This window comes from Asparagus officinalis, chromosome 3 (assembly GCF_001876935.1).
Source record: "Asparagus officinalis chromosome 3, Aspof.V1, whole genome shotgun sequence".
Classification (NCBI taxonomy): Eukaryota; Viridiplantae; Streptophyta; class Magnoliopsida; order Asparagales; family Asparagaceae; genus Asparagus; species Asparagus officinalis.
In genome coordinates, this window is record NC_033796.1 from 40,017,791 (window position 1) to 40,032,809 (window position 15,019).

The following is a 15,019-nucleotide window of genomic DNA, read 5'->3' on the forward strand; positions in this document are numbered from 1 at the left end:
TCCTTAGCATATCTGAAATTCAAATCCATCCCATAACGCTTTAATCGCCACGTTGTTGCGCGCTTTTACGGAAGCATGCTTGCATACCGAACGAGTCCGTAAGTCACGGGAGAAGATTAACAAACCAAACACGGGCACAATCCAAACAAATACGACAAACCAATTGCAAACACAGAGATATACATGGTTCGGCAATTTGTCTACGTTCACGGAGAGAGGATAGGGAGATTTTATTATATCGAGGAGAGTACAAAAGGTTTACAATCACTCAAACACTCGAACAAACCCTAACCAATGATCTCTCAACTCGCTCACAAGTTCTCCCTCTCAAAGTGCTCAACATACTCTCTATTCTCTGATATTTCAAACCCAAAAATCGTGTTTCAATATATATCAAAAAACAAACCAAATCAAAACAGGAAACGAAGCCCATGCCCAAACCCGACAAGCGGTCGACCGCACTTGATGCCGCAGTCGACCGGACAGAACGTCCAAAACTCAGGAAACCAATTACAGGATCCGCAGTTGACTGCACTTGACGCAGCGGTCAACCGGACAGAGATCCAGAAACTACCCTGTACTCGTGCACGTTTCCCGTCGAACGTACCATTGGTCGCGGTCGATCGGACAAAACCAAAAACCGACCGATTCTATTTTCCTGAATGTTGTTGTTTTCTCTTCAATTCTACACCTCGGTGAAGTTTTCCCAAAACTGAGCTGACATCAATACCAACTAAACGCCCCACTTGTTACGTCCAGTACAAAGTGGAATAAATCCACGACAACAGAATCAATCCATAACAAGTCAAGAACCCAAATGAGAATGCGAACAAACTCCAAAAGTATCGGTATCAACTCATCAAACCGGCTGCATCAAAATGACTGCCTATGTACCCCCTCTCCTAAGGGATCAAGCCATCTGTAGTTTATCCAAATGGCCGTCAACAGCCTCAATAATTACGAATGTGCAACAAATTTTGACAATGATCAAACGTATTGCTCGGAACCACCTTTGTGAGCATATCCGTCGGATTATCCTTCGTGTGGCCTTTCACAATTTTCACATTGCCATATTCAAGAACATCACGAACGAAGTGATAACGAACGTCAATGTGCTTCGTTCTCGCATGAAAAACTTGATTTTTTGCCAAATAGATAGCACTCATGCTATCACAATAAAGAGTGACGGACCACTGTGATATACCAAGTTCCTCCAAAAGTCCCCGAAGCCAAATAGCATCCTTGACAGCCTCCGTAATCGCCATATATTCTACCCCTATCATCGACAAAGCCACCATAGACTGTAAGGTGCATCTCCAACATACTGACGCACGGGTCAAAGTAAACACATATCCCGTCATAGACCGACATTTATCTAAATCACCAGCATAATTTGAATCAATATAGCCAATGCATAACTGTTCACCTCTAGTATCCCGCTCAAAAAATAAACCAACATTGAGAGTACCTAAAATATACTTCAAAAATCCATCACACGGCGTCCTAATGACCCACTCCTAGATCATGTATGTATCTCGAAACCATGCTCACCGCCTGTGATAAATCTGGCCTCGTACATACTATCACGTGCATCAAGCTCCTAACTACACTCGCAAATGGAGTTTTCGACATCAACTCTCTGTCTTCAACTGTCTTCGGTGAAAGATTAGCTGAAAGTTTCAAATGGGCTTCCAAAGATACACTAACTGGCTTCGTATCCATGCTAACATTAAACTGCTATAGAACATTTTTCAAATAAGCCACTTGTGTCAAACAAATTCTACCCTTCTCTTTGCCTCTGCCGATCTCCATCCCCAAAATGCGTTTTATCTCACCCAAATCCTTCATCTCAAACTCCTTTGAAAGCTGTTCCTTCAACTCGTCTATAGCTTATCTGGAAATAGAAGCAACCAATATGTCATCAACATAAAGCAACAAATAAATGAAAGCACATCCTTTTAACTTGTGATAATACACACAAGGATCAAACTGGCTCCGAGTGTATGAATGACCGATCATGAAACCATCAAATCGCCTATACCACTGTTAAGGAGATTGCTTCAAATCGTATAACGATTTTTTCAACCTACAAACCAACTTTTCCTTCCCTACAGCTCGGAATCCCAATGACTGAATCATATATATTTTTTCATCAAGATCACCATGAAGAAATGTTATCTTCACATCCAATTGGTCTAACTCCAAACCATATGGTGCCACCAAAGCTAGCAAAATCCGAATCGAATAGTGCTTCACCATTAGAGAGAAAACCTCATTGTAATTAATACATTCCTTTTATGCGTAGCCCTTCACAACCAACCTAGCTTTGAACCTCACTGGAGTGCCTTCAATACCATCCTTCTTCGTGTATACCCACTTACAACCAATCGCCTTTCGCCCCTTTGGAAGATCAACAAGCTCACATATATCGTTCTTATGAAGAGACTTTATCTCTTCCTGCATAGCTATCTGTCACGAATTAGCAGCATCTGAACTCTGCTCAGCCTCTCTGAACATAGTAGGCACCATCTCATCGATACTCTCCACCGGAAGTGCATACACAACTATTATGTCCGTATACCGTGCTGATATCCATATGTCTCTCCTCTATCTCTGAACTGTAATAGAATCCTAAACCTGAGCCATCGGTCCCTGATCCTACTCATCTGTACCCGTATCCTCTAAATCACCGTCGTGCTCGCCTGGCGTCACCTCAGTCGGCACTCTAATGGACACGGTACCACCTGGACACTGTGAAGTTGTGTCAATCTCCACCACCTGCGACATCTCCTCTGTCGGGGTGCTCTCCACCTGGTGAGAGATGGGAAGCTTCAAGATAGAAGCCTCATCAAAAGTGACGTCTCTACTCAGCACGATCTTCTTATCCACTGGATCTCATAGCTTGTATCCCTTGGCATCACGCTTGAATCCTACAAATATGATCTTCCTAGCTCGAGGTTTCAATTTATATGTTCTCACATGATAAAATACAGGGCACCCAAATACCTTGAGCTGGTCATAGTCGTGTGCTGGCTCTCCCGACCATATATTCATAGGAGTATTCCCCTCAATCGCAGATGAAGGCAGCCTGTTAATGAGGTGACTCGCATATGATAGTGCCTCAACCCAAAAGATCTTTTTCAAACCACTTTATGACAATAAGTATCAAACCTTCTCCAGTATAGACCGATTCAACATCTCCGCTATCCTATTTTGTTGTGGTGTATGACTAACTGTGAAGTGTCTCTTTATGCCCTCGTCTCGACATAGCTGTTGAAAGGGGTCTGATGTGTACTCACCACCATTGTCGGATCACAACGTCTTGATCTTTCTCCCAATCTGTAGTTTCAATCTTCTCTTTCACTCCACAAATAACTCTAGGACTTCATTCTTATGCTTCATGGTGTACACCTAACAACGCCTAGAATAGTCATCAACAAACGTGACGAACCAATATCGATCACCAAGTGATGCAGTCTTGGTGGGACCCCAAACATCTGTGTGCATGCAATTCAGGATGCCCTCATCCTATGGATAGTTGTCCCGAACTTCACATTGTCTTCTTGCCAAGAACACAATGGTCACAGAACTCAATCTTCCTACTCTTGGCTCCCTTCAATAGCCCCTGTAGGCATCGAAAATTACCTATAGGTCTCCACGAACAGCTCAGTGTTAATGAACGACAATGAACGTCACTATCTGGTTCACAGGAGTTCGACTGACGTCGGTGAACGATTGAAGTAAACCGACGAACTACGTGAGCTGACAGAATTTCGGGATAACGAAGGCACGGGCTAATCGAGAGCCCCGCGATGTTACAAAAAGAACAACGCCCTTCGTGTCTCGTTCATTCTACAGATAATCCAACCATTGGAGCTGATAGAACTCTTCGTCAGACTTCCAACGCACTTCGAATCACTAAAATCCGAGTTCGGACGAAGAATTTACAGCGGAAGCGGATGAATGTACCTCAACGGAGCGTCTCGGTCAATGCGAGACACCCCAGGGGTGTCTCGGAATTTCCGAGACACCCCAGGGGTGTCCCAACGCGGATTTGGGCCCTGTAGTCCGTTTTAACCGCTCCGTTATCCCTCATGCCTATAAATACAAGCCTTAGGCCTCATTTTTTCAGATCTGGAATTTTAGAGAAGAGGCGAAGCCCTGCCGGAGTGAAGAGTGACCGAGCACTTCAATGCAAGAGAGTTTCTTCATCAGATCTACATCACCCGCATCCGTTCCTTAGCATTACCCCTCGTCGGTAATCCTAAGAAGAGCAAATATCTCGCTTTTTCCGAGATAGGCGCTTCAGTTTCTAGATCTCCTCGCGGATCGACGAAGCTCTGAACCAGATCTGATTGCCAGGTGGTCCACGGAATCGATGTCCCCGTCACAGGCTAAAGACCCACGCAAGCAAGAGACGATAAACGGATCTTGTGTTTATTTTCAAGAAAGTTGTAATTTTTAATTCTTTGTTATTTGGATTCATTTGTAACGTTTGAAGTTTAATGAAATCAATGACGAAGGTAACTTTTGACGAAAACAAACTGGCGACCACAGTGGGAGCCAACAGCTTCGCTGCCGAAGCTGTCGTGTCGCAGCCGACGATCAAGATCCCGGTGCTCGAAGAGGTCGAATATGAATTCGACCAGCAAAAGTTCGAGGAGTACGTCTCCTCCTCCTCCTCCTCCAGATCCGCCTCTCCTGGCAAGCGCAGGAGTGCCTCCTCCTCCAGATCCGCCTCTCCTGGCAAGTGCAAGAGTGCCTCCTCCTCCAGAAAGATCTGCTGGTCTTCAGATCTGAAGATCCAAGAAGATGATCTCTCCGCCGCTGTTGCTGTTGCACCTTGCAATGATCCACCGGCGTTCAATGAAGCCAAATTTGCAGATCTGAACTCCTTCACGATTAAGGAGTCGACTGCTGAAGGCGCGCCAACTCTATCAAAGAGAGCACGTCAAAGGATACCAAGCAGATCTGGAGCTCAGAAAGTGCCAAGTGGCTAATCTGTCGCCACGACCAGCATCGGAATCCTCCTCTCGATCTCCAATTAACGGATGGGTTCGTGTCCAAAGAACCCGTTCTACTCTTGAGGAGCGAATCCAGAAGCGCCGCACCTTGCTTGCGCATGCCCGGACCCTTGTGCAAAAAGCACAAGAAATGCAAAAGGAAGAGGCAGTTAAGAGATCGTCGAGATCCAAAAAAGTTTGGGTGCCAAAAGCCAAATCAGCGCCTAAGGCAAAAGCAGGCGACGTTGCTCTTCGGCCTTCGTCAACTTCAGATCCCGAACCTCCGTTAAAGCCCTACCGCAGCGTGGATTTCCCCAAGTTTAGGATTCCTCTGAAGGATCGTATCGGTGCTCTACCCGAGAATCGAGGAAAAGCGCTTGTTAAGGAAAGCTGGAGATCGTTGAAGGAGCTTCGAGCCAACATCCGGACTGGGGGTCGTACGCGACCTCCTAACAAATGGATTTCTGCAACGGCCCGCTTGGCGGTGCGTGCAAAAAATCAGGAGCCCGTTAAGGTTTCACCCTCACAAATGTGTGATTCCAAACGTACGACTCTTGCAGACGCCAACAAGGCAATGTTTATTCAGAAGAAAACACGTCAGACAGACGAACACGTTATACCTGAGAATCCATGTGAGCAGCCGATAGGTTACTCCGACCGCAACGTCGATGAGTTATACTATCAGGCTGGGGGTACGAATGAATCTCAGGGCAGTATTATCAACGTGTAGCTGCCCCAAGACCGCTCCGCAGAGGGTCTCGATATTCGAGAGAATTTCCGGTGGAACGACGAAGCCCAAATCAAGGCGTTCCCACCAAAGAGGATCGGTTGCTCGAGATGACGAATTCCCAGAAGTTACCATTAACATGGTCAACAAGGGAAAATCTCCAATTGTTTCAAGTGGTTCCGACCCTAATTTCTCTCCAGGAAGCAGGGTCAATTCGGGAATAGCTCAGCTTCAGCTAGAAGCCGTCGGATATAACGATTACCATGTGATCCATGAAGGAATCCATTCCGATGACGAACTCTCAGATTCTTATTCCGCACTCGCCTCCGACGATACAACGTCTAGCATAGGGCAAGCTCGAGAAGTGTTCATGGTCAACACCGAGCAAATAGCCAAAATCATTGAGGATGCTCTAGCCAAGCAGAAAGAAGCATTCAAAATCGAAATGGAAATGGCTATGCAGGAGATGAGACAAATGCACGACCAACAAATCCGAGCTTTGTCAAATCAGCTAGTTGAATCCAGCCGTCGCACCCAGAACGCCGCAGTTGACAGCGATCCGGAAGTGGACGAAATCATCATGGCCGACGCACCGCCCAAAAATACTGGGGGTGGCCCCACTAAAAATAACGACGCTGGGGGTGGACCCACCAATGACGATAACACTGGGGGTGGCCGTATTATTCCTCTCGAAAATTATCCAAAACAGGATATAGATGAGACCGAAAAGATGAAGGATCTCGAAAGAAAAATTGACGCCCTGATGTCTGCTCGAGAGGTGAAGAAGACCGGCATTCCGTGTCCTTACCCGAAAGAGTGGGATTCGATCCCGTATCCGGCGAAATTCAACCTGATCAACTTCACGCCGTTCGACGGGAAAGGTTCTCCCACTCAGCACCTGATCTATTTCAAGTCCCATTTAGGAGTGATCTCTGGCAACGAGCCTCTGATGGTCCGGTCATTTGTTGGCACCCTTCGCGGGTCCGCCTTCGATTGGTATCGCCGCCTCAAGCCCGGAAGCATCAACAGCTGGGAGGACCTGGAGAGCATGTTCCTCGCTCATTTCTTCGATGATGACGCAGAAGTGTCGATCAAAACACTCTTCGATGAGAAACAAAAAGACGGAGAGTCGGTGGATACCTTCATCAAACGCTTCCGCAACCAGGCAATGAACTGCAATCCCGTCACGGCGGAGTTCGTCTTGCAGACCTGTCATAATAATTTGTCCATTAACATCTTGGATGTTATGGGAGTAGAGCCGCTCAATACCTGGAGAGAGTTGAAGGTGCGCGGAGAACAGGCCGAACGCTTCCTCAGAAGGAGGAAGGTCGGAAGAAACCAACCGATGGTTAACCTCTGAATTCGAGTCTCGTGTCCCATGATGAAGGGAAGGCACCTACAATAGTTATTGACGTTAATCAAACGTTACAACAACAGCTCCGAAGACAACAGAAGAATTCGGATCCAAGGCTCCAAAAAGAGTACTCATTCAAAGATGAAGACGTTCCAGCCATCTTCGAGACCCTTCTTGAAAACAACAAGATCAAGCTGCCACCCATCACGAATCAGGAGGAAGCTGACGATACTGCAGATCCGAAGTACTGCGCGTACCACAGGAGGATCCTTCATCCCACCAAGGCTTGCTTTACTTTAAAGAATAGCATCCAAACCTTGGTTGAAGCCAGCGTCATCAACACTCTCGATGTGATTTGTACTCCTACTCTCACTGTCTACCTGGTCAAACCTTCTTATAGTTAGGGCCACAACTAAAGTCCCCTCTCGATTCCTTCCATGAACGAGAGGTCCACTTTCAAATTGAACGATCAAGCCTATAAAAGGTAAGATCGTCTCAAACCTCCCACTTCCACTGCTTCCTTGGTCAAACCTATAAAAGTTAGGGCCAAAGCCAGATTCCCCTCTCGATTCCTTCTATGAACGAGAGGTCCACTTTCAAATCGAGTGATCAAACCTTCCTACAGTTAGGGTCATCTCAAACCCCCGTTTGGTCAAACATTCCTACAGTTAGGACCAAAACCACAATTCACTCTTGATAAATGAGAAATTCATCTTTAGTTCGGTAATCAAACCTTCCGACAGTTAGGGTTATCTGAATCTTTTCGATTCTCGGAGTGGAGATCCCACTCTTAGTTTCATCTTTTTGGATTCTAGGAGTGGAGATCCCACCTCGAGTCTCCTTTCCAGCTGAAGATAGAATATAAAATTCTTCTTCCTCAGTGTCGGGAGATAGAATATAAAATTCTTCCTTTCCCATTTCGGGTTCGTCTTTGCCCCAAGAGAAGACACCACCTTTTTCAACTCCCAAAATCCATGTCTTTTATGCATGGGGAATTTTATCCCGGAGCCTAAGCAGGGATAAGCTAACGCCTAACATGCGTTGCCGGTTTAGTCTTTCACCGATTGAAAAAGACACCAGAATCCAGTCTGGGGTATTTTATCCCGAAGCCTAAGTAGGGATAAGTCAGCGCTTAACCTGCGTTGCTGGGTGGTTCGTTCCCGTAAAAATGACCGAGTCTACGTATTCAGCATCGTAGCAACAAAAATCCATGCCTTTTATGCATGGGGAATCTTATCCCGAAGCCTAAGCAGGGATAAGCCAACGCCTAACACGCGTTGCCGGTTTAGTCTTTCACCGATTGAAAAAGACACCAGAATCCAGTCTGGGGCATTTTATCCCGAAGCCTAAGTAGGGATAAGTCAACGCTTAGCCCGCGTTGCTGGGTGGTTCGTTCCCGTAACCCGTTGATGGCTGGGGGTTTGCCAAAAATCCCAAAGTCTATGTCTAACACGCATTGCCGGTTAGTCTTTGACCGTAAAAAGGATAAAAGACTGCATATTCAACATTGTGGCAGGTTGTTATTAATAACACCATAATCCGTGCCTCACACGCGCGGGGAATTTTATCCCGAAGCCTAAGCAGGGATAAGTCAACGCCTAACACGCGTTGCCGGTTTAGTCTTTTACCGATTGAAGAAGACACCAGAATCCGAGTCTGGGGATTTTTATCCTGAATCCTAAGTAAGGATAAGTCAGCGCCTAACACGCGTTGCCGGGTAGTCTATTCCCGTGAGAAAGACGAAGTCTACGTATTCAATGTCATAGCACTAAAAGAGTTAACTCTTTTAGCACAACGTTATGTGCAGAATGGATCTAAACAATCTGCATGCTAGCCCGACTCAAACGGTAGTCGGTAAAGGCTCATCAAACCCGTTGATGGCTGAGAATTTGCCAAAAATTCTATAAGTGCGAGTCATTGATGCATCAGCTCTGTTAGTTGGTCTCATGAATCGATTATCCAACAACATTAAAATAAGATCCACAAATACAGATGGATCAGCTTTAACAGTTGGTCCTGCAACCCCGACACTTGGGACCGCCGTGCTCCAATGCCTTAAGAGCTTAAACTGTGTATACTCTAGTAAACGTACGAGTATAAACTGTGTCAACGTACGACGTTCGAAACCCTAGGGTCAACGCCGGTCAACGCGTAACCCTAGGTCAACGCCAGTCAACGCGTTGCGACAAAAAGTCAACATTCGACGTTCGAAACCCTAGGGTCAACGCCGGTCAACGCGTAACCCTAGGTCAACGCTAGTCAACGCGTTGCGATAAAAAGTCAACATTCGACGTTCGAAACCCTAGGGTCAATGCCAGTCAACGCATTACGACAAAAAGTCATCATTCGACGTTCGAAACCCTAGGGTCAACGCCGGTCAACGCGTAACCCTAGGTCAACGCCAGTCAACGCGTTGCGATAAAAAGTCAACATTCGATGTTCGAAACCCTAAGGTCAATGCAGGTCAACGCGTAACCCTAGGTCAACGCCAGTCAACGCGTTGCGACCAAAAAGTCAACATTCGACGTTCGAAACCCTAGGGTCAACACCGGTCAACGCGTAACCCTAAGTCAACACAATGTGACAGAGGTAGTTCAAAGTCAATGACACGAGCCAAACTCAATTCATCAGCTGTAGACTCGAGACTCTGACGACGGCCAAGCGATAAACGCAGCACCGGAAGAACTTCGGCTATTTGTCAAAGCATTGGATAGACCGAAAATCGAAGGAGTCAAGAGTCGAAGCTAACTACAGGTCCTTACGTCGACTGAAGGCTAGACCAATCACATCCAAAGTATTCCAGCCTCTTCTACAAAAGAAACGAGTCCGGAACGCTTTGGAGGAGGTATCTGTAGGCATCGAAAATTGCCTATAGGTCTCCACGAACAGCTCAGTGTTAAGGAACGACAATGAACGTCACTATCTGGTTCACAGGAGTTCGACTGACGTCGGTGAACGATTGAAGTAAACCGACGAACTACGTGAGCTGACAGAATTTCGGGATAACGAAGGCACGGGCTAATCGAGAGCCCCGCGATGTTACAAAAAGAACAACGCCCTTCGTGTCTCGTTCATTCTACAGATAATCCAACCATTGGAGCTGATAGAACTCTTCGTCAGACTTCCAACGCACTTCGAATCACTAAAATCCGAGTTCGGACGAAGAATTTACAACGGAAGCGGACGAATGCACCTCAACGGAGCGTCTCGGTCAATGCGAGACACCCCAGGGGTGTCTTGTATTTTCTGAGACACCCTAAGGGTGTCTCAGATTTTCCGAGACACCCCAGGGGTGTCTCGGAATTTCCGAGACACCCCAGGGGTGTTTCAGATTTTCCGAGACACCCCAAGGGTGTCTCGGATTTTTCGAGACACCCCAGGGGTGTCCCAACGCGGATTTGGGCCCTGTAGTCCGTTTTAACCGCTCCGTTATCCCTCATGCCTATAAATACAAGCCTTAGGCCTCATTTTTTCAGATCTGGAATTTTGGAGAAGAGGCGAAGCCCTGCCGGAGTGAAGAGTGACCGAGCACTTCAACGCAAGAGAGTTTCTTCATCAGATCTACATCACCCGCATCCGTTCCTTAGCATTACCCCTCATCGGTAATCCTAAGAAGAGCAAATATCTCGCTTTTTCCGAGATAGGCGCTTCAGTATCTAGATCTCCTCGCGGATCGACGAAGCTCTGAACCAGATCTGATTGCCAGGTGGTCCACGGATATCGACGTCCCCGTCACAGGCTAAAGACCCACGCAAGCAAGAGACGATAAACGGATCTTGTGTTTATTTTCAAGAAAGTTGTAATTTTTAATTCTTTGTTATTTGGATTCACTTGTAACGTTTGAAGTTTAATGAAATCAATGACGAAGGCAACTTTTGACGAAAATAGCCCCTGCTTGCACAATGTCTGCAGTGACTTTTCTCCTGTGTGCCCTAACCTGTAGTGCCAAAGTCTACTCATGTCCGCCTCTGAAATAGCTGAAGCTACCCGGCCAACCTTGGTGCTTCCCTTCAGATAATACAAGTTTCGATTGCAGACTCCCTTCATCACCATCAAAGATCCCTTAGTAACATTTGCTACAACGTCTTCAAATGTCATCTTAAATCCATTTGCCTCCAAAGCTCCAACAGAAATAAGATTCTTCTTTAGTTGCGGAACAAATCTCACCTCTTTCAATTCACGGACTCCTCCATCGTGCATCTGAATCCTCACGGTACCTATCCCACAAATTCCACATGATTGATCATTTCCCATGATAACAACACCCCCATCGAGTCTCTCAAATGTTACAAACCAATCTCGCCTAGGAGTCATATGATAAGTAACGCTAGAATCAAGCATCTAATCTGATGCATCCACATGGTTTACCTCCGGAGTAATCAATAGAGAAAAGCTCGAATCATTGGAATCATCGCCTTTCACAATATTCACCTCATTGGCCTTTGGGCCCTTCTTCTTGCTATTCTCCTTCTCCTTGAGCTTCTGACAGTCTCTCTTTCAATATCTCTGTTCCTTGCAGAACACACACTGATTCTTAGATAACTGGTGATGGCCTCTAGACTTCGACCTGATCCTATTACCATGATAATCACATTTTATTATAATTTTATACCCTCATTATCTATTTTATATGAATAAATATGCTACTAATAATTGTTCTTATCTTTAATTACAGGTTAATGAAGAATAAATCTTAAACTCCAATCTCTCAACAAAAAGCCCTAGATTTAATGAAGAAATGAAGCCCATGAAGCCAAAAAATTTCTTTCAAATATTTAATGAAGAAATAAATCAAAGCCCAGTGGAAAAATCAAGAGAAAATGCCAAAGCCCAAATGCCAAAGCCCAAAAGTCCAAGCTAAAGCCAAAGACCCAAACCCAAAAGCCAAATACAAGAGGATCTGCGGACAGCACACAGAAGAAGGGTAGGCATCGATGCCTGCATCGATGGCGGCATCGATGCCTGTATCGATGCAGGCATCGATACCCTGGGCAGTTAGTTACGAATCTAAGGCTGATTTTTAATGTTTTTGGATAAGATTTCAATCCAAACTCATTCACTGATGTTTACTATAAATAGGGGTAAAGAGTGAGGGGTTAGAAGTGTGAAAATTTTTGTAATTCTATTTGGAGAGGAGGACTACTCTTAATTGAGAAAGCCTTCCAAAATTGTAACTTTTGTTACAATTAATAATAATAATTTTTTTACCACTTTAAATTTTTTTCTTCTTCTCTTTGTTGGATGATGAAAATAGAGATGAATATGGAGATTAATTTGAAGGTTTGTTTTTCTTATTTCTCTTTTATTGTTTATTAGTTTAGATTTATTTTTATGCTTATAGTTAGATTTTATTTTCTTGTTAAATAGCCAAGAGGCTAGAACCCTCTTGTCTTAGATTTATTTCATGCTTATAGATTAGATTTATTTCATGCTTATAGAGTAGATTTATTTTCTTGCATTTAATTCTTATAATTTATTTTATAGTTTAGATTTTGTAATTTATTTTATAGTTAGATTTTAATTTCTTGCACTATTCACCTTGAGGCTAGAACCCTCTTGGGTTTAGTTTTTCTTTTTGTTTATTTTTATTTTGTTTGATTCGCCTTTAGACTAGAACCCTCTAGGGAATTACCATTTTCTAAGAAGTAGGTTCAATTTTAGATTACCCATATCTATAATTGAATCCACTATCTTTAATTTCTTACATTTTCTTTTATTCTTGAATTTTATTTCTTTTCATTCTTGATTTTTATTTGTTTCTTGATTTTTCCTTCTTGCCTTATTGATCACATTCATTCTTTGTCACATTCACTCTCACTTACATTTTGCACCTATTTACACACCATTTTCACTCTCTCGATCTCTTCACAATCACATTCACTCATCACTCCTAATTGTCACGCACACAATATAAGAACCGATTTTATATTTTCTCCTACAAAACACCTTCCTCGTGGGATCGATATCTTTATACTATAACTTGACACGGTTGTGCACTTGTAATATTTTTGGTACATGTTTATGCCGCATCAAGTTTTTGGCACCGTTGCCGCGTGACAGGCTGGAATACTCACATTGATAAGGCGCTTTTAGACTTAGGGGCCAGTGTTAATTTACTTCCATATTCAGTCTACCAGCAATTGGGTCTAGGTGTATTAAACCCAACCAAATGCACCTTATAGTTGGCTGATAGATCTGTTAAGGTCCCTATGGGTGAGTTAGAGGATGTTCTGATTAAGGTTGGAGATTTTATTTTTCCAGTAGACTTTGTAGTCTTGAAAACACAGCCTGTGTCCAATCCCAAAGGACAAACACCTGTCATCTTAGGACGACCTTTCTTAGCCACTTCTAATGCTCTCATCAACTGTAGAACTGGTCAAATGAAGCTATCCTTTGGGAATTTGACTGCTGATCTTAACATTTTTAATCCAGGGAACCAGCCAAATAATCAGCCTCTAGAAATAAATTACATTCAGGAAAGATCAGAAGAAGAAGAAGAAGAGTCTGATTTAAATTTTGAGAAAATTTTTGATGAAGAGTTAGAGTTTTTAGAAGAAGCAGATCAGGTCCTTGAGAATAATGAAGCTGTGTTAAACATTTCCTGTTTTGAATTAAAATTTAAAGAACTCTTTCTTGATGAACTTAGATTCTTGAAAAATAATCAACAACCAAATTTTCAGAACTCTACGGAAGAATTGGTTGTTAGAAAACAAAACTTCACAGTACAAGAGTCTAAGTTCAGTAAGAAATACAAAATGCATGACACCAATAATACCTACCTTATTTTGTTGCAAGAATTATTAAACACCCCGAAATACTTAGAATTTCACATTATTAATTATATCATTATGAATTTATTTAAAATCTGGAGAAGAATTTTTAACAATAAGATAGGATTCAATGTAGAATACGAGCTCTTCGTGTTGAACACTTCATTCTACATTAGTTGTTTTGTTTATTTCAGAATAATAAAAAGAATTTATTCTTCTCTCATTCGAGAGTTTTTTATTCAGTTAAAAAAAGGAAAAAAAAGAAAAGAAAAAAAGAAAAAAAAAAGAAAGAATAATAAATTTTTGATTCCATCCTCCTCAGACCAAAGGTAATTGTAGATTTTTATCAGCCGACCAAATGTAAGTATTTTACTTTTTATCTGCTTTACTTTGTGCATCATAGAGTTTGCATTGAGGACAATGCAAATTTTAGGTGTGGGGGTGGGAATTAGTTAATTTTTCTCTTTGTTTCACATTTTTTGTTGCATTTTTGTTATTTTTTTCCTTTTCTAAAAAAATTATAAAAATATCGCTACTTGCCAAATTGATAGAGTTATGTAATAATTGATTTATTTGATAAATTTTAAATTTTCTAATCTGTTATTTACTCAAGTTCACCTTTTATGATAACTCTAAATAAAGTTCTTAAGAAATAATTTTTAAAGTAGTATACTTTACTTAAGCCTTAACTTAGATTTTTATTTAAAATAATGGAATGCATGCTTAGCTTAGAGTTAAAAATAATTTTTCAAAGTGGCTTGACTTACATATTTTTTTCAGAATATATACACATATACATATAAAAAAAATTTGCAAAAAGAAGAGTGCGAAAAATGGGCACAAAAAAAAACTCTTAAATTCAAGGTGATTCTATCTTATAAAGCCTAAGCTGATCGAGTAATTAAGCCCAATGAGTATTTCCATACTTAATGACCTAAGCCCAATTGGGTTGGGATCCATTGGCCCAAACTTGTTAAATGATCGCTTAGAAAGCCCGTTAAAGTAGAAAAAAAATCACCAAGGAAGAAAGAGTTAAAAATATACTCGTCCACTAGGGTAACATAGGGGTTTAAAGGCTTGTTGTATGCGCTAAATACAACCGCGATTCCTGTAAAAGTGAGTTAGGTTTTCTTTCAGTTTTCTTTTTTTTCTAGAGGACTAGCAA